This window comes from Mirounga angustirostris, unplaced genomic scaffold (genome assembly GCF_029215605.1).
Source record: "Mirounga angustirostris isolate CCGP_5_RB_7025 unplaced genomic scaffold, mMirAng1.0.hap1 SCAF_2, whole genome shotgun sequence".
In the NCBI taxonomy this organism is placed as follows: Eukaryota; Metazoa; Chordata; class Mammalia; order Carnivora; family Phocidae; genus Mirounga; species Mirounga angustirostris.
Window position 1 is genome coordinate 126,224,939 of NW_026991710.1, and position 25,879 is coordinate 126,250,817.

Here is a 25,879-nt window from a genome sequence, read left to right on the forward strand (position 1 = left end):
GTTGCATCCAAGCATGAGACAGTTAAACCAGGGACTAACTAAACATAAGAAACATGTGCATGCCCTTTCTGAAAGATGTGTGCATGCACCGTCCACAAGGCACTTCCTTACCATGGATCTTCCTCTACACCTAGCACAGATGCTCACTTCCCAATCACCAATAACTCCCTCATCATGGGAAACTACTAAATGCCAGATGCTATCACTGTCTGTAATTATTTTATTTGTTTACTTGTTTATGCCTCTCTCTTCCACTAAAATACAAGATCTATGAGAGCAAGGACCCGATCTATCTTCTTTACTGTCAGATCCCTACACTGGATGAATGAATAAACAATATAGTAGGTGTGAGGAGAGAGAAGGAAGCACAGATATAGAAAGACTATTTGAACCCCCACAATAGTCAGGATTCTAACTTCCAGGTTAAATGAATGAGGAAAACCTCTCAAATTCATAAGCGAATATATGTTCATCATGTTATTTTATTTATTTATTTTTTTATTTGAGAGAGAATGAGAGACAGAGAGCACGAGAGGGAAGAGGGCAGAGGGAGAAGCAGACCCCCTGCTGAGGAGGGAGCCCGATGTGGGACTCGATCCCGGGACTCCAGGATCATGACCTGAGCCGAAGGCAGTCGCTTAACCAACTGAGCTACCCAGGCACCCCGATTTTTTTTTTAATCCCTAAGAACACAGATCCTTAATTTTTATATGCTCTGCAGGACTGTAGGCAATTAATGTATCACAAACAAGGAAATGGAATCATTTTCTAGTATTAATTTCCTTTTTTTTATTTGTTGAGGATACCACTAGTAGTCCTTTACAATGAACCTTGTAAGAAACAATGATAGCAACTCATTCATTTATGCATTCAATAATCGTCAACTATGTATATAGCAGTATTAGGTCTTAATGTTTCTGCCCTTGAATGTATTCTCAGTATGGGAAGCAGGACAAATGTACTCAGAAGGTTAAACAGCAGTTTGATGTAGTCAGGCCAATAAGTTTAAGGAGTACTCTAAGATTTGCCCAGGCAGAAAAGACTGGAAAGCCCCTCTGTGAAAGCTGAGTGGTATGATGGCAGCAGCATGGGTTTTGAAGTCAAACAGACCATGTTCAAATCCTGAATACAAACCACTTACAAGCTCTATTATGGTCTAGGTAAGTTATTTAATAACCATCTCTAGGTTTCAATTTTCTCTCCTGTAAAATGCAGATAATAGTAGTATCCAGCTCGTCCTGCTATATTAAGAATTAAATGATATTGGGCGCCTGGGTGGCTCAAATGGTTAAGCGTCTGCCTTCGGCTCAGGTCATGATCTCAGGGTCCTGGGATCGAGCCCCACATCGGGCTCCCTGCTCAGTGCAGAGCCTGCTTCTCTCTCTCCCTCTGCCACTCCCTTTGCTTGTGCTCTTCTGTCTATCTCTGTGTCAAATAAATAAAATCTTTAAAAAAAAAAAAAGAATTAAATGATATTTATGTAAAAAACACTAAAGTGCTTAGTAATTAGACATTCAATATGCAGTCAGCAAATATTCATTAAGGGCTGATAATAACAACAAATATTTATTTAGTACTTACTATTTACCAAGAACTTTTTGAAGTGCTTTACTATCTTGTATCAGTTAATCTTTAAACTATTTGATTTGAGTCCAGGCGCCTGGGTGGCTCAGTCAATTAAGCATCTACTCTTGATTTCGGCTTTGTTGGTGATCTCAGGGTTGTGAGATCTAGCCCTGTGTGGGGCTCTGAGCTCAGTGGGGAGTCTGCTTCCCTTGCTCTCCCTCTGCCCCTCCCCCTGCTCGCACATGCGCACACACACTCTCTCTAAAATAAATAAATCTTTACAAAAAATAGACTATGATGTGAGCCCTTTATTATATCCATCTGTATCTATAAAGAAAATAATGCACAAAGAACTTAAGTATCTTGCCCAAGGTCACATAGTAATCAAATGACAGGCTCAAAATTTGCACCTACACAGCATGATTCTAGAGCTCATACTCTGAAGCTATCCTTTCTTTTTTTTTTTTTTTTTTAAAGATTTTATTTATTTATTTGACAGAGAGAGAGGATGGCGAGAGCAGGAACACAAGCAGGGGGAGTGGGAGAGAGAGAAGCAGGCTTCCCGCCGAGCAGGGAGCCCGATGTGGGACTCGATCCCAGGGATCATGACCTGAGCCGAAGGCAGACGCTTAACGACTGAGCCACCCAGGCGCCCTCTATCCTTTCTTCTTATCTGTTAGGTTCTGTGGCAAGGCCTGGGGATAAGACTGAACACAAAAAAAAGCATGAGTCTACAATCAAATGAATGAATTAATAAGTTATCTCTATCTCTATTATCATCATCATCCTCATCACAAAGCATGTTCAGACACAATTAGTAGAGTAGCATGGTTAGGTTAAGTTTGGTTTTATATAGCAGGAGGTAAGGTTGGCCCTAGACTCTAGAAACAAGAAAAGGAGCCAAGAGGAAGCAAGGAATGGAGCCTAGGATCATTTCAGAACTTTTAAGATTTTTTTCTGATGGGGTTAAATCAATTTATGATCAACATCAGGACAATCTTGAAGAAGAAAAAATATCACACAATGGGAGAACTTGAAGCCTAGTCACAAAGAAGGTGGGAGCACTGCTATTTCACGATATATGGATTTATGGACTGAGTTTATGAATGTGAATCTTAAATTTCTTTTAAGACCAGTTGGCAAAGCCAGCGCCTTTACCCCTGACTGCTGCTTTTGGTGGTCCCTGCCCAACAGCCCACATGTCTTTCCCCTATTTAAATGTGGGGTGGGGGGAGATAACTTGCACACGTGGCCTGTGGCACTGACTTTGCCATTTTTCTGCTGTGTGATTTTGGGCAATTAGCTTAACCTCTGTTCCTCATCTAACAAATAGATACTAATAATGCCTAGTTCACAGAATTATCTGGAAAATTAAATAATACCTACAAAGTACTTAGGATAGTACTTAGCACATAAAAGGCACTAAATAGAATGCTGCATTATTATTAGGTTTGGGACTCAGCGTGATCCCCATCTAACACAGCTAAAATAGGGAAGGAAACGGGCGCCTGGGTGGCTCAGATGGTTAAGCGTCTGCCTTCGGCTCAGGTCATGATCTCAGGATCCTGGGATCGAGTCCCGCATCGGGCTCCCTGCTCCTTGGGAGCCTGCTTCTCCCTCTGCCTCTCTCTCTCTCTGTGTCTAATGAATAAATAAATAAAATCTTTAACAAAAAAAAAAAAAATAGGGAAGGAAAGGAAGAAATGTTTCAGGAGTGAATAATGATAATGATGAACACATTGTTTTAGGAAACTGAAATCTGGCTCTAGATTTCAAAATATGCTGCAGGGCTAAGCACCCAGAAACAAAAATTTCTCTTCAGAGGTTCAGAGACCAGTCCAAAAGAAAAGGGATTATATATCCCAACCCTATGGAAGCTGTGGTATTTGAAAGAAAGGGATAAATATTTATGGACTAAGGAAAAATCAACAGGTCTTGGAGAACGATGACTTTGAGCAATGAAGAAAAGACAGACTAATTCTTTTTCTTTTGAATTTGCATATTTTAGAGAGCAGTAAAGGAATGAATGGAATTTTTTTTTAAGATTTTATTTATTTTTGACAGAGATTGAGTCTACGTAGAAGCAGGGGAAGCAGCAGGCAGAGGGAGAGGGAAAAGCAGGCTCCCCGCTCAGCAGGGAGCCTGATGTGGGGCTCGATCCCAGGACCCTGGAATCATTACCTGAGCCGAAGGCAGACGCCCAACCATCTGAGCCACCCAGGCGCCCCAGGAATGAATGGAAATTTAAGTTTCTGTTGGTGAACTAGTTTGCCATAAGAAAATATATTTTATGTGGTATGTGGAATCCAAAGTAATAGTGATAGCCATCTACCCATGTTGAGATATCCAATGAGCAAAAGAAAGCCCAAGATTGGCTCTGACATCAAAGATCAGTATTGATTTAGGTGTAATTCTGAAAAGAGAAATGTTAAGTCAATGGTTTTAGATCCTTCTCTTTCCCTGTGCATATGTGTGTATTTTTAAGCAACAGAAATTACTTCCTTTTTCAAGTGAAATAGAACATAAAACACCAATATATCAAAAACATAGGTATAGGGCTATCTACTTTAAAGGTGGACAAAGCCATGCTTAATAAACTTCCTTGGCAGCTCCTGAGACAATTCTGAGAAATCTTAGGGCTCTGGCACACAGTCTGAAACTCACTGGTTAAGCTCCAGGAAGAAAATACATGAGACCCACGCAAAAAAGGACCTAGAGCTGAACCTTGGGAAATACTCTTATTTCATATAAGGAACTAATGAAGAAAGCAGAGGAAGGAGAGGTTATGAGTCAGGGAGCAGGATAGAGTGATATGGAAGCTGTGTAAGGTGAGAGTTCCAAACACAGAATGGTCAGTAACATTAACTACTACAGAGAAACTAAGAATAATGACATTATTGCATATAAATCTTAATTATAGATATAATTTAATGTAACTGGTCTTAATACTACATACCCTGCTTCACACTTTACATTGTTTTGTGAAGTGAAAATATGATGGAGTAAGACAACTTTCAAAAATACCAATGTTCTCTTTTTGTTTTCTTAAAGATTTATTTATTTATTTGAGAGAGAGAGCACGAGCTGTTGGGGGCGGGGAAGAGGGAGAGAAGCAGACTCCCTGCTGAGCATGGAGCCTGATGTAGGGCTCAATTTCAGGAACCCGAGATCATGACCTGAGCCAAAACCAAGAGTCCGACACTCAACTGACTGAGGCACCCAGGTGCCCTTTTTTTTTTTTTTTTTTCCTTTTAGAGAGAGAGAGAGTGCATGAGCAGGGGCAGAGGGAGAGGGCAAGAGAGAATCTTAAGCAGATTCCACGCCCAGTGCAGAGCCCCAGATGGGGCTCAATCTCACAACCTGAACAGAAATCAAGAGTTGGACGCTCAACTGACTGAGTCACCCAGGGGCCCCACCAATGTCTCTTTTTAACATTTTCTTCTAAAAAGTCTTAAAATTTTCGAATTTGCACATTAGTGACCTCTTTCAGGAAAATGCTTTTTCAAGTCATATAATATAATGGTCTGATAATTCTCTCTCAATGATAGAATAAAAGCTGTATTATCCCACACAGGCTAAATAATAATTTTCTTTCCAAGTCCTCCCAACATCTAAAAAGATTACAGAATTCTTAGGCACAACTACTTTAATTCTTGACTAGCCTTTGAGTTGTTGGTGATAAAAATACAATAGAAAGGACTTTTTCAAATGTGAAAATTATGGAGTAAGATTGTCAGGTAATGATTATAGTCTCAAATTCTTGTAGTCACACTTTATATCATAAACTGCAGTTCTAGATTCTTTTCCTTGTTTCTACAACTCACCTACCATTTTTCAGGCACCCTGATCTTGGAAGCAGTCTACACTGTTGCTCACACCCTAGTTTCTTCACATTCTCTCTTCTGTGGCTTTCATGGCTTTACCCCAGCTTAGTTCTCTAACCTTCTTAATTCTCTAACCTTCTTAATTCTCTGTCACTTGCTGACTTCTATTCTTTCTCATCCATAAATGAACTCATTACAGCAAGCTCTAACACTCTGAATTTCTCCATCTACACTTTCTGCCCTAGAATATTTTTCTGCTGTCATGATTTCAAATCTTTCTTCTATGGGAAAGATTTTCAGATCTAAAACCAGAGGATTACTGATTTCTATGAAGTGTCCATTTACACTGTTGCCTAGTGGCCATCTATGTATACTGTGTATATGGTATGTCTCAGCACACTTAACACATCTAAAATCTGGGAAAACTGATTTTATTCTAGCATTCTTTAGTCAAGGTTAGACTCCTATTTTGATTTTTCTTTTATGCTCAAATTCTTACTGATATTTTCAAATTTTACCTCCTCCTTTCATAATCTGTCACTAGACCCAATGACTTTTTTTTATAAAGTTTCTCATATCCCTCACTCCTTTCTGAATCCAGGTCCCTTATAATTTCAGGTACTGAGGACTACAATAGTCTCTCTCTTTTTTTTTTAAAGATTTTATTTGACAGAGAGAGACACAGCGAGAGAGGGAACACAAGCAGGGAGAGTGGGAGGGGGAGAAGCAGGCTCTCCTCTGAGCAGGGAGCATGATGTGGGGCTCGATCCCAGGACCCTGGGATCATGACCCGAGCCGAAGGCAGACACTCAACGACTGAGCCACCCAGGCGCCCCTGCAATAGTCTCTTTAGTTTAATTTCTTCTTTAATTTCTTCCTTCAGTGTATCCTGCAGAATTGTTTTCCCAAACTCCTTTTGTAATGTTCTCTTAATCAAATGATTTCAATTAATCTCCAGTAATTAAAAGGTCAAGGCCTAATGTCAGGCAATAAAGGTTTTCCCACATCTCTAACTTTTTTTTTTTTATTTGACAGAGAGAGAGAGAGACAGAGAGAGAGGGAACACAAGCAGGGGGAGTGGGAGAGGGAGAAGCAGGCTTCCCGCAGAGCAGAGAGCCCGATGCGGGGCTCGATCCCAGGACCCTGGGATCATGACCCGAGCCGAAGGCAGACGCTTAACGACTGAGCCACCCAGGCGCCCCACATCTCTAACTTTTATTCCCTCATCCAGTTCCCTCATACAGTGTTCTTTTTCAGTCATTTCTTACACAAATATAATCAGCTTTTTCTGCCTTACATTTGCTCTCATGTGACTGCACCTTCTAGAATGATCACCCTCATCTTCAATTTCCTGAGTCCTACCCCTCTCTAGGAAACCCTGCTTGAGTTCCACCTTTTTGGTGTACTATTTCCTAAATCTTACAGCCTGCTCATATTGCTGATTACACACTTGATTTAAGCTTCTTTGTAATGTTTTTTTTGTAACTTTTAATAATTACTAGTCTGTCTCTGCAACTGTACTACAAAGGGTGAGAATATCGTATATTTTAGTAGTGTGCAGCATGTAGAACAGTCCCTTGCACATAGTATTCTTACAACAAAAAAGTGTACTGAGTGCCTATTATACATAGCAAGCTCACCCAGACCCTGTATGCCTCATCTTGGTTTGTACTGGGGACAAAACCAAGCTTGAGAGAATAAGCACAGTTCTTCACAAGGGGAAAATGTGGGGAAGGGGGAGAATGGGAAGTTAAGTGCAGGCTGATAGCTGCTATTCCTAAGACCAGTCTTTCAGGGAAGGTCTGAAAGATGTCAATGAAGACAGGAATTCTCATTTCTTCACCCCAACATAGCTGAGGGATATGACAACACTTCTGCGTCTCACTATACAGTGATTCTTAAGAGCCAAGTGAGAAACTCTGGGGGGATAGGCATGATTTGAAAAAGCCCCTTAAAGTAATTTTATTTATCACTCTTTCTTCACTTTTCCCTTCAGCCTTCTGTATAAAGCAATAGAAAAATTAGAGGCACAACTGAGGTTTGAAATCACAGGAAATACAGGTGTAAGATTCAGGAAAGTGGACTGGTAAAAGGGTAGCTTATAAACTCTACCAAATACCTAAACTGTTTTTAAGAACTTTCCTTCATCTAGATAGTTTTGGTTCCGGATGATAAAAATTGATTATGTTAAATTTTTATTATGGAATAATATATATGGAATAAGATAATGAATCCCCATGTACCCATTAGTTAATTTCAATAATTATTAACATATTTGGTTATGTTACAGGGGGCTCAGAAAATGCTAAAAAGATTCAATGAAAAACAAGAGACTGTTCCGGCTTTTAAGCAGTTCATTTTTTCACTTCTACTGTCAAATTATATTGAGAAAAAAAATATCCTATAATGACCAAAAATTATAAACATTAGCCAGCAGGCTTCATCTTTTTTCAGAGGAGTTAAATATACCTGGGCTTGCAAAGAGATGTTCAATCCTCATGTTGCAAATTTGATTATGTAACTTCGCTAGTTAAAATCCTTCCATCCAAATTCCTTTCCATGGTGTGGCATCACTCATGAAGTTAGGTATGCAGACACTAGACTCAGACTGCTTAATTTAAAATCTTAGCTTTTTTACATATTAGCTAAGTGACTCTGGGCAAGATACTTAACCTTCTGTGCCTTAGTTTCCTCATCTAAAAATGGTGATAATAAAGTGGGTATTTTATTGGGTTTTTATGAAGATTAAATAAGAGAATATAAAACACTTAGAACAATTCTTGACACAAAACAAGCTTGCAATCAGTGTTTGATACTATTATTACCATATATACATAAAAGACTTATTAACACAGTGCTGGTTGAGGTTAAGTAAGCATTTCATAAATATTACCAACTAGTCATAATTAAGGTTAATAATAATATAACCCCTGCCTATGCTGCCAGTCTCATCCCCTGCCACTGTTCATCTCATACCATATAATGTGAGATGTAATGTGTCATACTGCCTTTGTATGTATTATTTTCTTTTCCTTTTTTTTTTTTTTTTTTTTCCTATTCCTTCTCTCTACGTGGTTTCTGCATTCTGTAAGACTCAGCTCGGGCATCTCTGTCCTCTGGGAAATCTCTTTTTTTGGTCTCATCCAGACTGTTGCTATCCCTCCCTGTTGCTTTTAGAGCAATGTGCACAGACCTCTACTACTTACTTGTTACTTATTTATAATTTCTTCCTTATTGATTAGGCTGTAAGTCTCCTTGAGACCAGAGATTGCAAATATTTCTGTGCTTCTGGGGCTTGACATACAGTAGGTGCTCAATAAATACTTACTGAAAGAATGAATGACATCCCAAGCCAACATAATTCAGCAGGGATGCAGCTACGATACACTCCTAACACTATTACAAAGCAGCCCGCACTGAATAAAACATTCTATTAAACATTTCTACTAAAAAGCTTACTTTATTATTTAACATTCTTATTCATCAATTCCCAATTATTTCTGTAAATAGCCTGTTACTACTTTCTATAATAAAACCTGAGTTCAGCAGGCAGCATTCCAGATGTTGAAATACATAGTAATAAAAAAGACGATGCAAATACTTTGAGACATTCCAGTAAAACCACATATTTATATTTTATAAACAGCATCTCAAATATTACCTAGAGAATTTATTAATGGATTTCCAAATGGAAATATTATGAAAATATTTTCAACAAGCTGCATGTTCCACTGTTTTCTGTGCCAACTATTGCATACTTGCATGACTTTATAGCTATATCTAGAGAAAGAGACTGTATATAGAGAGAATATAGATTCACACACTAGAGAGAATGAAAGGAAGAAAGAAATAAAGAAAATAAATAAAAGTAAATAAAAGTAGACTTGGCTTAGTGAAATGTGGTATTTGGCTTCAACTTAACAATGACTATTTTAGTCTCTCAGAACTAGTCTTTTTAATCTAACAGAGGAAATAAGTTAAATCAGCACAACACTTAGTAACCAACAATAAAGTTGTAAAATTTTATTTTAAGATGGTTTTGGAAGAGAAATAAACATATGGATGCAATTAAGGTAAACACATATGTATGCTGTTTCTTTTAAGCACACAACTCTGAAATTGCATTTTAGCTCTTATATATTTACATCTAAAAGCACTATAAAATCAGGTTAGAGAAATTGAAAAAAAAATTTATTAAGAAAACACATTCCATTTAGTAATATATTAAGATTTTCTATGATTACCAAAATCAAGTTCTAAAAAGCTGTCTTAAGATTCTAGAGTAATTCTTTACCAAGAAAGGTTTAAAAGTCCAAATAAGACTTTGTACTTTATATTTCAGAATTAATTCACTTTTCAGTATTTAAAAAAGAGTCATAAGAATAATCAGTGATTTCTACTGTGTTACATTAATATCATTACTCGTGCCAGTTTTTTTCCTCTTGCCCTCACACACTGGAACTTAAGTTGAGGATGATTTCCTAGATATTTGACAGGTTCCCACTCAATGTTTACTGACAGTCTGGTTGACCAGCCTCAGTGCTCTTTGGGGCCACGGTTAAAAATCTAGCTTTGGTATCAGCAAATTAAAAAAGTATACTAATCAAATGACTACTTAATCATTATCTGTTGAACTTTGTACTTAATTCCTAAAGGACAAAAATCCTGATAATATGAACTACTAAGGCCAAAAGAGGACAAATAAATGTACTTGATAAAAAAAATACATGAAGATTCCAAAAGAGAAAATTATATATAATACATATGGTTTTGTTTGGATAACATCTCTAGCTTGTTTTAAAAAAACACAAAGCATCATTTATAAACACTGGGAAATCAAACTCTTAATCTAAGAAATGAAATACAGAAATAATAGAAAAAAATTTTTAATGCACAAAAATAGCATAGTGTGGGGGTGCCTGGGTGGCTCAGTTAATTAAGCATTCAGGTAAGTTCATGATCCCAGGGTCCAGGAATCAAGCCCCATATCATGTTCCCCGCTCAGCGGGGAGTCTAATTCTTCCTCTCTGTATGCCCCTCCCCCGCCTGTTTGTGCTCTCTCTCAAAATAAATAAATAAAATCTTTAAAAAAAAATAGCATAATGTGGGGCGCCTGGGTGGCTCAGTTTGGTTAAACATCTGACTCTTGATGTCAGCTCAGGTCATGATATCAGGGTCTTGAGATCAAGCCTCATGTTGGGCTCTGTGCTGGGTATGGAACCTGCTTAAGATTCTCTCTCTCCAAAAAAAAAAGAAAATCTTTAAAAAAACAGCATAATGAACCTAACTCAAATTATTTAAAAGGAATCTTTTAAGATTAAAATGTAAATATTCAAAGTGCCCTAGAAATAAAAAACAATATAGAATTCAAACTTTGTAAGGCATAAATATAAAAGATAAACAGCTCATCAATAAAAAAAAAAGTCATGACATACTAGCATATTTAATTAATTAATTTTTTTAGTAGGCTCCACACCCACATACTCATGATTATGAGATTGAGCCCCGAGCCAAGATCAAAAGTCCAACGCTTAACTGACTGAGCTACACAGGATCCCCTAGCATATTTTAAACTCAACCAGATAAATGTTCAAAATAGAGAGAGACAATATGGTGAAGAAATAAGTTAAATTGAACAGAAGTTACTCTATGTAAACTTGGACTTGAAACATAACCTTTTTTTTAATTTTGAGAAATTAGACATATAGAAAAATAAAAATTTTTGTTTTTAACTAAAGACTGAGCTTTTGATTCTACTTCTACAACTTTTCATAAGGAAAGAATCAGATGAATGTAGAATGATTTAAATACAAGCACTCTCTAGCAGTAAAACTTAGGGGACAAAACTACTTAAACTCTGATAATGGAATACTACACAGCCATTAAAACGAATGAGTTGGTCTGAACATATCTGACATGGAAACTAGTCTATAATACATTGATGGAAAAAAATCCTAATTACCAAAGAATTTAGTGTCTGGTCTCATTTAAGTAAAAAATAAAAATAAATAAAAATATAAACACATATATATACTTAAATGTGTTATGTGAGTATATATATTTGAATATATCCATGTCTAAAATTTAGAGGGTATGTACCAAACTATTATCAACTGTTATCTGATGAAAAGATTGGCAGAATAAAAATTAATACTTTAATACTTTCTTCACTTATATACTGTTCAGCATCTTACGCTGTTTAACATCTTAACATGCATACTTTAAAAACAAAAACAAAAGATTTTCCATTTTTAAAAAAATCTTAAAAAAATACGAAAATCTAAAGAAAAATCTGCCAATATTTAATATAGCTTTATGAAGTTTAATTTCTTCATCAACATAGTAGCCAGAAGAATTTTTTAATCATTTAGGAAGAACTCCAGTTGATAAACTGGTCAAAAATTGTGAAATACAGAGACCTTGCTACAAAGTTAATTTTGTTATTTGAGCTTATTTCCTAACTTAGATCTACCTGATTTCAAGGAGCCATTCATTTTAGTAATATTTTGTCATCATTATTAATTATTTAGGAAAATATATAAATTTTGTAAGTAAACTATATGTTTTTCACAATGCATTGGTTATCTGGAGACCTATACATGTCATGATGATGGTATGAAGTACATAAGGAGCAAAGAGAAAGAGTAGCTTGCTAAATAAAGCGAAACTTATTAAAAAAATAAGAATGCAGTAATAAGAAATCAGCAGAGAGGGAACATTAAAGGAAGGAGATGAGTATTTTTACTTACATATTTATTCAATAATATTATGGAAGTTAGTAAGGTAAAACATAAGGTAATTTTAAATTGTAAAAATATGCATAGATTTCCCATTAGTACATTTAACTGAACCCATACATTCCAAACACACATTAAATTGAGGCCTGACCGAGCCTCACTACAATCTCCACTTCTTATAGCTGTCCATCCACTGCAGCATAATCCCAGCTGCCAATCTGAAAGAAACCAGCTAGTCAGAGCAGACACAACCAAGAGAAACAAACGTCACTCAATAATGTTCAGCAGCACTGTGTTCATGGATAATTTCAAACAGTATCTCTGTCTAGAACATTGATGTGCTCAATTCAAAACACCTCCATCTCTAGCTACTGGAAATGAGTAGATAAAGCAGCCTGCCTAGAAAAATAAGTGAAATGTTGCTTCAAAGAGGTTGCCAATACTGAGAGGCCAGAGGCCAACAGTGAAAATGTAGGGCAAATTTCTTAAGAAAAATCAGAAGAGTTAATTTACTGTATTCAGAACATTAAATTATTTCTCAAAACCAGACAAATATGTTTAAACGATGTCCTGGAAAGAAGCAGTCATTTGGTCATTCATGTGGTAAAAATCATGTGGTCTATTTTCTCAAAAATATTTGGGAACATCCACTGTGTAAGAATAATGAAATGAGGTACAGTGAGCAATCAGATGACATGATCCTTGACCTCGAGGAACTTAGAGTTGAAAGACAATATGCACACACACATACACACAAACACACTGTCTCCAGTTACATGGTACTGGCAGGGACAGAGAGGGGTAAGACGACAAAGTTACCATTAGAACATAGTTTAATAGTACTGAACATTTAAAAAATTTATACTTGACTCAAGAATTTCCCAAATACTAATAGAATTTCTGTTGCTTTTTTGCACCAATAATGAAAACTCAAAACAGTGATTTATTCTAAGTAAACGTCCTCATCTTTGTTAACAGTGTTCTTTTAATGTTGCTATTCTGGACATTTAGAAATCTGTCATAATTGCAAATAATCTTATATAGATTTTTGAAATCTATGCAATTTTTTTCATCTTACCCTTTCTAGAAGCTTATATTTAGTTTAAAATTTAGAGAACAAAATTCAGTCACTTGCTTTGAGACTACTTTTCACATTCTCAATTTTTTTTTTAAGATTTTATTTATTTGAGAGAGAGAGAATGAGAGAGCACATGAGAGGGGGGAGGGTCAGAGGGAGAAGCAGACTCCCTGCTGAGCAGGGAGCCCGATGCGGGACTCCATCCCGGGACTCCAGGATCATGACCTGAGCTGAAGGCAGTTGCTTAACCAACTGAGCCACCCAGGCGCCCATCACATTCTCAATTTAGAATGAAGATGGTATCTGAAGTAAACGGGTTCATGACAGAAATCATCAGCATGACAGAGTGGCTCTGGATTCCCTGGGTGGTTGACAGGGCAAAAAATTCATAAAAGTATTAATACCCTGTGCTTGCTTTGTATCCCTGCATGCGTAATTTAGCTATACCTATTTAAGAAGACTGCAATATGCAATAATAACTAGCAAAATACAAAGATTCGCTTTACTGACAACTTTGATGTTCATTTAATTGACTAAGGGAAACTTTTATTATTATGGTTTTGATATACAAGAAAGTCTGGCATAATTTCAAGGTATTTTTTATGTAGGTTTTCAATTAAAACTTGACTAATCCTTACTGTTTATTTGGCTTTTCGTTGTACAGTTCCTGCCCTGCACTGTGTCAAATGTGCCATCTGTGTAACACACTTCTGGCCAGAGATACTTCAGAATTATTTTTGTAACACTCTGAATTGTGGCTGCATGAAATCTTAACTTACTGTATTCAATACTTCTAATTTACTCTCTTGCTACAACCGGAGTAATCGTGTTGTCTTATTGTCCTACTCTTAAATCTCACTGCAGTCACAACAAAGATTCCTGCCCCACCTGCTTAAAACAGACTTACAGACATTCCCCTAACTATTTAACAAATGTTAACAATGCTATAAATACCAATTGTGTTTATGCTTCCTGAAAGATTCACTGCGGCCAGTGTTCTGCAGTAGTGTTAGAGCTGAAACAAGTTGTTGACTCCCACCATGAAAGTGATTGAATTCTAAGCCAAAAATGCTTTTCCTTGGATAAGATATCTGATTTGCTACCGCTGTCGTGAAACTGGGGTCATGTAAACTTACACACTGCTCCTGCTGCGTTTGGAAAACAGACCTTCTCAGAGGGATTATGTGTTGCTAAGACAGCATTTGGAAGGATAAATCTGGAAGAGCGAAAACCAACCACTGACATTAAACATAACTTAGGGAAATTTTTCAGACTTTACTTTCACATTATGAGACCCACTGTATATAATTCTTTAATCTGAGCAATATCATGGTTCTCCTCCTCCTCTTCCCTGCCCTTCTATGTACATAGAGCCAAGATTCGTTTTCAAAAGGAAATTAAGAACTAATTTCTGAACTTACATAAATGTAAAGTAACAGTGTATTTACTTGAAAAGTAAAGGAGAAAATGACCCTTCCAGAGGAAAGGTGCAAGATGACAAAGCACAGATAATATTATTCATATTAATGCTCCTGAGCAACATCTACCTTCCTGAGCAATGTATTTTTCTGCCTTTCAACCTCTCCACCTCTTCTTCCAACCTCTCACATGCCTCGGGATTCGCCCTGCCCTCCTCACACAGTGGTGGCTCAGACCCTGTGCTATGTCTGTACTTCCCCTTTTGTCAAAACCTAGTAGCAAATCCTGTGCACAAGGAGCATTTGAATGATTGGAAAGGATTGCTTAAAAAAAAAAAAAAAAAGATGTGTAATCAAATTATCTCGAATAGTGGAGTTTTAAGCATCAGTAAAAGGTGAAAGATTCTGTGGCAGAGGCTTTTTTCTGTATATATCAAACCACATCCTATAGGAACTGCTATAACTGACATTAGCATGTGACTCTGGTATTCATTAACAACGTACAAATTTGGGGATGGGGCTTTCCACTCTTTTACTTTATAATTCTGAATTATTTAATTTTTATAGTTATTATGCATTGCTTTGCTGAATATGTTTTTAAAGCCCTTCATATAACTATTTAATTGTAGACACACACCCACACCCACAACTAAGTAGTGAACCCAGAGATCTAGAATTCATGAATATTGGGCCAAAGCCTTCTTGATTTTAGAAAATGATGACAAGAACTCCAATTAACAGTGATATATCTAAGATATTTTCCCTAAAAGTAGAAGTGACTGGTGACTACCATAACATAATAAAATAAAATTAAAAAAAAAAAGTAGAAGTGACCTTTTTGGTCCTCCTCAAATATGATAGGAAAAGAAATAAACTCAAATTGCTAAAATGTATGAAAAAAATCATAGCTCAGTGAATCAAATAACAAAATAAGCGATTAGAGGTACTCTGATTTCTGAGTGAGAAAAAGTTAAGAAATTGTAAATCCTTCATCTTTATCAAAGTTACATGAAGATCATTATACAAAATCACAATCCTGGCAACACTGAACATGGCCAAAAAACCAGAAAGTAATCATAAAAGACCTCCAAATATCCAAAAGCAAAGTCAGTATCCTTATCTTCATGTTGATAAGCTTCACTTGTTCAGATTTCCAAAAGGAGACTTTTTCTTCCTCAGAAGAGAAAAAGAGTTATAGTCTGGTTGGCTTTTTCTCCTTGATTTTAAAGAGAAACAATTTTCAGAATTCACAAAGTAGCAAATGAAAGAATTCCATGATCTCACTAACCAAAGATAATGACCATCTTTGGTTAGATTGCCATATAAATATCTTGAGGTCTATAATTCCAGACTTGTCCTTATGCCTACATACACACTTAAAACTTGTATTTTATACGTTCCTAACATGTTTTTCCCTGTAATATGGCAAAATACATTTCCATAGCAATATTTTGGTGATGTATAGCATCCCATTGTATGGAAATACCAATATTTATTCAAACAGTTCTCTACTGCTAGACATTTATGTGCGTTTTTTTTTTTCTTTTGCTATTATGAAAAACTATACAACTTAACATACTTTTCTGTATACTTTTTCAATTACTGCCTTTGGTTAAAATTCTATATAAATAATGCATGAATATTTTAAAAAACTGATACAGATTGCTATAAAGATTAAATTGATTTTTATCCTCATCAAATATATGACAATGGCTGTCTTCTTTTATTTATTTATTTATTTATTTATTTATTTATTTTTATTTTTTTTTTTTTTAAGATTTTATTTATTTATTTGAGACAGAGAGAATGAGAGACAGAGAGCATGAGAGGGAGGAGGGCCAGAGGGAGAAGCAGGCTCCCTGCTGAGCAGGGAGCCCGATGCGGGACTCGATCCTGGGACTCCAGGATCATGACCTGAGCCGAAGGCAGTCGCTTAACCGACTGAGCCACCCAGGTGCCCTTATTTATTTTTTTAATTGTCAGAAACTATTCTGAGATTTTAAGGTGAAAACAGGCCCCTTTCCCAGTAGGAGTGGAAGAAAAAAACTGGAGATTCACAATATCTGTTTTCTAACTAACATTAGGATTTTCATTGTTTTTAATCTTAAAAAATCTAACAGGCAAAAATGTTGCATTTTAAATTGAATTTCACTGATTACTAGTAAGGATGAACTACTTTTCATTTATGGTTTATATTTCATCTTTTGTGAATTATCTGTTCCTAAATTTTGTTATTTATTGGTTTTTTGGATGTATACAAACTTAGCTTTTATGTAGCCAAATACATCAATTCCCTTAATAATTTTTGGTTTTGGTATTAGACTTATAAAATGGGCCTTCTCCATTTCAAGATTATAAAACTACTCACCTACATTATCTTTTAAGTTCTGCAGTTTCATCTTTTATATTTGTAACGTAGTCTTTATTCCAAACAAATAATTGTAAATCATTTGTCATTTCTTTCACTTTAAGATATGAAACAGGAATCTAAGTAAATTTATACTCTAAACAATTAGCTGTCCCAACATCACATATTAAACAAGATAGCCTTTTCCCAGTGATTTAAAATACCACCTTTATCATATATGCTCATATATAATATGTCTATTTCTGGAAGCTCTATTCTGTTCTACTGAACTTCAGTTCCTTCACTAGAACATGTTGTCTTGATTACTGTAGTTTATGTTTATGTATCCGGTAAAGTAATCAAAACCTATTTACTTTTCCTTTAATTTAGTCCTATCAGATCTGGTTTCTCAGGCTATAGCATCTAAGAAACAGTGAATTATAGAGTAGGAGGAGGGATGCCCAAAAGACAGATATACCTGACATAGTACAAGAAGCAAGAACTGGTAGCTTAATGGGCTGAAATAAAAAAAAATATAAAAAGAGAATAAAAAAATTGAAAAAAGAATAGCAGTATGGAATTGCTTAGTTTAAGGTCCAATATAGCACAGAATAACTCATATTAATAATTTAAAAATCACATTCACTAATTATCCTCACATCATTATTGTCTTACTGTAAAATGGCCTCTACTCCTAAAAACTGTAAAATACCCATTGTTTTTCAAATATATACATAAAAGATTTATGAAACTTGACTATGTCCATTGTGAGTCAAGTCTCAACAGATTTCAAATAATCTGTATCATCTATACCATATTCTTTAGCTTTAAATTAAATTAAATTTAGTATCAAAAAGATAACTAGATTGCATGTATGAAGGCAAGCCCTCACTGAAGTGATGACCTTTAAGTTGAGGAATAAATGACAAGGAGCCAGCATGTGAAACTCTGGAATAATCAGAGAAAACAACCATCATAAAAAGGCGCGAAGTCAATTACAACTGTCACATGATCAGGAACAGAAAGAAGGTCAGTATGGCAGGACACACGAATGAGGAAGGGAACAGCATGGCCTGAGATCAGAGAGGTAGGCAAGGGCCAGATCATGTGGATCGAATTGGACTTTATTCTATGGTTAATGTGAAATAGGAAGGTTTAAGTAAAGGACTGATTTGATCTGATTTGCATTTTTAAAATAACGTTTTGGCACCTGTGTAGAAAATAGACTGTAGGCAGAAAAGGGTGACCAGGTCTACTAAGACTAGACAGCGGAGAGATGATGATGGTGGCTTAGATTAATGATAGACAGACAAATTATTTCCAAATATGTTTTGGAGGTACCATCAACTTAGCTGCTATTGATCACCAACTTCCTATACCTTCCCCACCTACCACATAGTTTTTTCCAGTCATAGAGCCATACTATACTCCTTCCCACATCTAGTACTCTCTGCTTTGAATCCCCTACCCATTCTGTTGCTTTGTCTACTTAACTCATTTCTTAAGGATTATGTTTAGGCAGTTATTACTCCCCTAATCTGGGTTGGCTTTTCCTCCTTTGTGCTCCTATGTATAGTGTATACAACTCAGTCAGAGCACATCACTGTATATACAAATTTTAAAACTTATTTCTGACCTACTAAAACTTGATCAATGAAATGTCTTACACTAACAGTTAGATAACAGAGTTCTCAACTTTTGGATATAGCAAATACCATTTATATTAAAACTGATAGTTGAATTCTGGATAAGAATATAAAATTGTTCTAGAAACTATGCTTGTAAATAAAATTATATGCTAAATATATTTAAAGAAAATATCTAAGGAAAATACTTATGTTACATTTTTAGGAAAAGAAAAATTATTTGTATAATTAATATTCAATTCATCACATATTTATTTTGTGAATTTGGATTTTAGAAGGGTTTTCTCCTTAATAAAAATATAAATATTTATTCTTACTCATATCTGAGCCTGAGTTCAAGTATCATAATTTTTCTCTCTTTTTAAATTTCTTCTTTCCTTGACTTTAGTTTTTCTGAAATGGTGTTAGAAAGATTTGATAAGGTCGTTTAAAGGAAGAGAAGTGAGTAAGTCAAACCAAATTCAGCAGAATCAACAATAAGAAAATAACCACTTTTATTTATGTGTACCTTGTCCATGAAAGAATATATGTATTCATCACAGAAAAAAAAAATTCAAAACTCTGTATGGTGACAGATGCTAGCTAGACATAAAAATATAGATTATGATATATACCTGAAACTAATATGATGTGTATGTCAATTGTACCTCAATTTTTAAAAAATGCACAAAAAAGAGAATATATGTAATGCTGGAAAATAGAACAGATTGAAAAATAGTAAAGGTAGAGAAAAAGGAAAAAGTATCAAAGAGACAGAAATAAAGAGCAAAGAGGTCTGTCAGAATAAACAGCTAAGGGTAAGAATATATCTTTTAGTTGGAGGTCACAGATATTTGAAAAAAATAGTATATTTTCCTGAAAAATACTTCTCTCTGGTGTGTGATATATGCAGATGTAGACATAGTTGTATATTGATAACCCAGCTGTTTTCTAAAAATTAAAAACAACATAAAAGTTTAATGTGCTGCAGGCTGTTTCTCTGATTACTCTTCCCCCTCTTATGGTTATTATTTCTATCGTTTAGTGCTTTTTTTATAGAGAGATTATTTTTATGATCACTTACTATGCCATATGTATTAACCATTCACTCTAGAATAAAACTTTCTCAAGAGAAATGAAGCTTTTCCGAAGTAGTAAGTAAATACATGACTTGTACATAAACAACTTGCCTCTGTGTGTTCCAAGTTAAACTAAATATATAGTAGTGAACAGAAATAAGTAAAACTATAGTTACTGACAGAAATAAGTCTAGTTTGCTTTTAATACTAGAAAAACACAAATCTATTGTGGTCCCATTACTATGATCTTACAGAGATAACATTCTAATATAAGTCAAGCATATGCACAAATTTACTAATATTAGAGATGTTAAAGCATCTTAGAGGAACAAGATTCTGAAGAAAAGATAGCCTGGAGATGGGGTAGGGAGCAAAGAGGAAGAGGGCAATAGTGAGAGCTTTACAACTAGCAGGAGGCTGTGACAAGACTTAGAGGCTTGCCCAGGCCTGGGGGTTACAGACACATGGCGGGCCAGGGTTAGAGCAGTAGGAGCTGCCTTCCTGGGTCACTGTGTATACTTTACTCCAATCTCAAAGTAGGAATGAAGCAGTGTTTATAGAGAGGCAGTCTGTGAGCAACATCTCTGAAGTAGTGCCCTATTCACAAGTCACTCTGTATCCCCTTACCTAGTCTTATTTTCTTCATTAATCTTTACTGCGTATTTTCTATGCACCCCATTAGAATGTGAGTTCCATGAGGGGAGGGAACTTTGACTTTCTAGCTCATCTCTGTATTTTTAGTACTTTGAACAATATGATTACCTGTTGAATAAGTGAATGAAACGATAAACTGTCCCAATTTATCAGCCCCTTCCCATCTATCCAAGCCAGCCTTGTACCAGTTAACAGCACCCCTTTAACAATTTCATCAATCATCCTTCCACTTTCAATCCTTCTTTATATATTCCACCATACTCCCATGGTAAAACCCCATCTCTCTCTGTTTCCATATATATTTACCTACACACACACACACACACACACACACACGCCCCTTCTCCAGTCAACTTTTTTGTATACCTACTTTTCTGCTGTTGAGAACAGAGAACAGCAATGGAAAGAAAGTAATCATTTATTACTGAGCATCTATGAAGCAGCCATCATTATTATGTTAGGTATTTCCATAAATACTATCTCACCTTTGGTACAAACCCTCCTAATCGTGTTGTCTTTCCCCCTCGTTCATGCATATTTACTTAAACCAGTCCTCAGGGTAACCTTCTACTCTCTAATCTCAGACAAGGAAGTATTGTTCCATGCTGTCCAGTGCCTATCTCTATCTGTGGCCTGGATTTTGTTCCCTTCTTGTTCCTCATAGAGCTTGGTAGTCTATTACATGCTTTATTTCACGTATGTTTGATATGCTTCCCTCTTTTTGGATCTTTCCAATTATCACAGAAACATGGTCAAATATCTACCCATTAAAAAAGAAAAAAAAAACTCAGAGTGACTGCTTGTGGGGTATGGGTTTCTTTTTGTGGTGATAAAAACGTTCTAAAATTAGATTGTGGTGGTGCTTGTAAAACTGTGAGTATACTAAGAACTACTGTAATGCACACTTTAAATGGGTGAATTGTATATATGAACTATATCTCAATAAAATGATTATCCTCCCTTCAATTATTTCCTTTTCTCACTGTGTTTACTTGCTTATGTCCCATCCACTGCACAGTCCTCTACCTTCTAAGCTACTTTCTGTAAGATCACACAGCAACTCAGAATAATCCAGTGGGTACCTTTCAATTCTTATCTTTTCCATATTCTTTCAGATAGGTCCTAAGACACACATGTGGTTATGTTGCTAACCTTCAACCTATAATCCACTACCTTATGCCAATGCAGTTATAATTACTTTTTATGGCATTAAAGGCCCTTTATGGTATGGCTCCTCTCTTTCTCTCTCACCTTGTCACCTCTGGTTCATTGCACATATATCACAGTCTCCTATCGTGATCTCTCTCACCTATGTGCAGAAAGTGTATACACTTTGTTCTGTGTAGATACCCTTTGCTCATGACTCTACCCAATGTTCTCATTTATATTTCAATCTGCAGCCTCTCATTTTCCAGAAAACATGACTGGCAGTCTGGGGTTAGTGCCTATTGTGTACCCTTGTGCATACATACAGTGTACTTACTTACCTCTATACTGAATTTAATGACAGTATACTATAATTGTTTACTTATCCATATTTCCACACTAGACAATGAACTCAAGCTGATGAGGGCAGGGACTTGACTTTCAACTTTTTAACCTTATTATATAAGTTGGGTGTAGTAAAAAGTTGTTTAAAAAAATGAATAAATTGGGGCACCAGGGTGGCACAATCGGTTAAGCATCTGTTTTCGGCTCGGCTCATGATCCCAGAGTCCCAGGATCGAGTCCCACGTTGAGCTCTCTGCTCAGCAGGGAACCTGCTTTTCCCTCTCCCTCTGCCCCTCCCCATGGTTTGTGCCCTCTCTCACTCTCTCAAATTAAATAAATAAATAAATAAAATCTTTAAAAAAATGAATAAATTAATGACCTATTCTTGTTTTCTCTCCTTGCTTCACTTTACAATGAACTCTGCATGTGTCCTCTGGGAAATAGTCTCTGATAATCTATCTAGTGTTGTTAGCATTTTATGTTCTCTCTGTGATGCAATCAGTAATTCATACTCTTTTTATGGTTGTGTTTCCTAACCCAGAGGGTTACAGAGAACAACATAAGGAAAGGAACCAACATTTAATGGATTCTTATGATGGGATAGGTACCATGCCAGGTACTGTACATGCATTATACCCCATCTGATCTAAGGGGTAGGCATACTCATACCAATTCTATGTATGAGGAAAAACAGAATCTCAGGAAAATCCAAGTCACACAACTAGTAGGCATCAGGGTCAGCAATTAAATTCATGTCTATGTGTCTATTCCTTTACTTGCTTGTTTGTTTATTCTACTGTATCACACTGCATTATATCATAAGAATTAGCACTATGATATGGAATGTCTATAATAAAAAATTATCAGATTTGTTTTAATAACATCCAAAAAAATTTAAGAATTAATTATGCATATTTATATGAATAGTGCTAAGTAACGAAGTAATATATAGTAGTCCCCCTTTATCTGTGGTTTCATTTTCAATGGATTCAGTTACCTGTCATCAACCATGGTCTGGAAGCAGATGACCCTCTTTCTGCCACATCATCAGGTCAATACCAGCCTAACACTATGTCACAATGCCTATGTCATTCGCCTCATTTCATCTCATCATGTAGGCATTTTATCATCTCACATCATCATAAGAAGGGTGAGTACAATACAATAAGATATTTTGAGAGAGAGAGAGAGAGAAACCACATTCATCTTTTATTATAGTATATTGTTATAGCTGTTCTATTTTACTTTTAGTTATTGTTGTTAATCTCTTACTGTGTCTAATTTATAAAATAAACTTTATTGTAAGTATGTATGTACAGGACAAAACATAGTATATATAGGGTTAGGTACTATCACAATTTCAGGCATCCATTGGGGGTCTTGAAACATATCCCCTGCGGATAAGGGGGCAACTACTGTATTTATCTTTCAAGAATATTGAGTACCTACCATACTTAGAACATAATAGGCCATGTTTTTTAAATGAATGCTGAATCTAATATATATTTTTATATAATATAAAAATAAATTTGTGTGTGATGAGTGGAAAACTCTCCAGTTAAAATTTAATTTGCTAATAATTAACTAACTACTTGGGGTTGTGGAAAAGAGAAGGAAGCCAAGGAAACTTAAAGCAAAAGTTTTAAATAATCTTTAGCAAATGTTGATCTTGAAAAATAAATACTAAAAACTTATTTGGTACGGTGGCTCCTCAAAAAGCTAAACATAGAACTATCATATAATTTAGCAATTCTACTTTTGGGTATATATACAAAAGAACTGAAAGCAGAGATTTAAACAGACACTTATACATGAATGTTTATAGAAGCACTATTCACAATAGCCAAAAGGTGAAAACAACTCAAAATGTCCATGAACAGATGAATGGATAAACAAAATGTGGTATACACAAACAATGGAATATTATTCATCCTTAAAAGGAAGTAAATTCTGACATACGCTATAATGTAGATGAACACTGGAGATACTGTGCTAAGTAAAATAGGCCAGACACAAAAGGATAAATATTGTATGATTCCACTTCTATGAGGTACCTACAGTAGTCAAAATACTAGGGACAGAAAGTAGAATGGTGGTTGTCAAGGACTAAGGGCAGGTGGGGGGTGGATCACGAGTTACTGTTTCAACTAATACAGAGTTTCAGTTTGGGAAGATGGAAAACTTCTGGAGATGGATGGTAGTAATGGTTGCACAACAATGTGCTTGATACCACTGAATTACACTCAAAAATGGTTAAAATGGTAAATTTTATGCTACATTTTTACTACAAAACATTATTTGAAGTCCTAAAATGTTAATTTAAGTGGAGAAAAATATAACTTAATTTATACATATATTTCAATTACATATCTAATATCTAAATGGACTAAAACCAAATTCAAATATTTTTATTTTACCAAGTTAATTTAATAAATGTTTACTGTCCTATTGTCTGACCACATGCCTAGAATTTGGATTCAGAAAATATGGTCACCAAAGATATATGATAGCCAATGGTCATTATATCTACACTGTCCAATATGGTAGCTACTAGCCATATGGGCTATTTAAGTTTGGATTACTAGACTTAAATAAAATTACATACTCAGTTTTTCAGTCATACTAGCTACATTTCAAATGCACAATAGCTACATGTGACTAGTGGCTACCATATTGGACAGTGTAGATATAATGACCATTTATTTTCATCACTCACAAGTGATTTTTATTGGACAGTGCTCTTTTACATTATACTATAAATACCATATGGTAAATCATTAGTGTGTGTGAGGAAGAGAGGTGGTCAGTCCAGAATAATAACAAAGAGCCAAAATTGGGTATTATTTGTTCCAGTTCTATGAAAAATGTTGTTCATATTTTGACAGGGATTGCATTAAATCTGTAGATTGCTTTGGATAGTATGGACATTTTAACCATATTGGTTCATCTAATCCATGAACATAGGATATCTTTCCATTTGTTTGTGTCATCTTCAATTTCTTTCCTAACTGTTTTATAATTTGTATGGAACCACAAAAGACCCCAAAGAGCCACAGCAGCCTTGAGAAAGAAGAAAAAAGCTAAAGGTATCACAATCCCAGATTTCAAGATATGCTACAAAGCTGTAGTAATCAAAACAGTATGGTACTGGCACAAAAAGACACACAGATCTATGGAACAGAAGAAAGAGCCCAGAAATAAACCCATGCATGTATGGTCAGTTAGTCTATGACAAAGAAGGCAAGCATAGACAATGGGGAAAAGACTGTCTCTTCAACAAATGGTGCTGGGAAAACTGGACAGCTACATGCAAAAGAATGAAACTGTGTATAGTTTGTTATACCAATCACAAAAATAAACCTAAAATGAATTAAAGACCTAAATGTGAGACCTGAAACCATAAAACTCCTAGAAGAAAGCATAAGCAGTAATTTCTCTGACATCAGAATAGGGACATTTTTCCAGATATGTCCTCTCAGGCAAGGGAAAAAAAGCAAAATTCAACTATGGAGACTACACCAAAATAAAAAGCTTTTGCATGGCAAAGGAAACATCAACAAAATGAAAAGGCAACCTGCCAAATGGGAGCAGATATTTGCCAATGATATATCTAAAAAAGGGTTAATATCCAAAGTATACAAAGAACTTATACAACTCAACACCAAAACACCAAATAATCCAATTAAAAAAAAAAATGGGCAGAGGACCTGAATACACATTTTTCCAAATGTCTTCTGGATGGCCAACAGACACATGGAAAGATGTTCAGCATCACTCATCAGGGAAATGCAAATCAAAACCACAATGAGATATCACCTCACACCAGTCAGAGGGCTAAAATCAAAAAGACAAGAAATAACAAGTGTTGGCAAGGATGTGGAGAAAAAAACAACCCTTGTACACTGTTGGTGGGAATGCAAACTGGTGCAATCACTGTGGAAAATAGTACAGAGGTTCCTCAAAAAAATTAAAACTAGAATTACCATATGATGCAGTAATTCCACTACTGAGTATTTACCCCAAAACAAAGAAAACATGAATTCAAAAAGATACAGGCACT

The 25,879-nt window shown here is 35.6% G+C and overlaps 1 protein-coding gene across 6 annotated transcripts in view; it reads right to left on the minus strand.

The window, feature by feature from the left end:
- Positions 1–25,879, minus strand: part of LRBA (LPS responsive beige-like anchor protein) — an 841,444-nt gene that overhangs the window by 54,415 nt on the left and 761,150 nt on the right. The window lies entirely within an intron of this gene.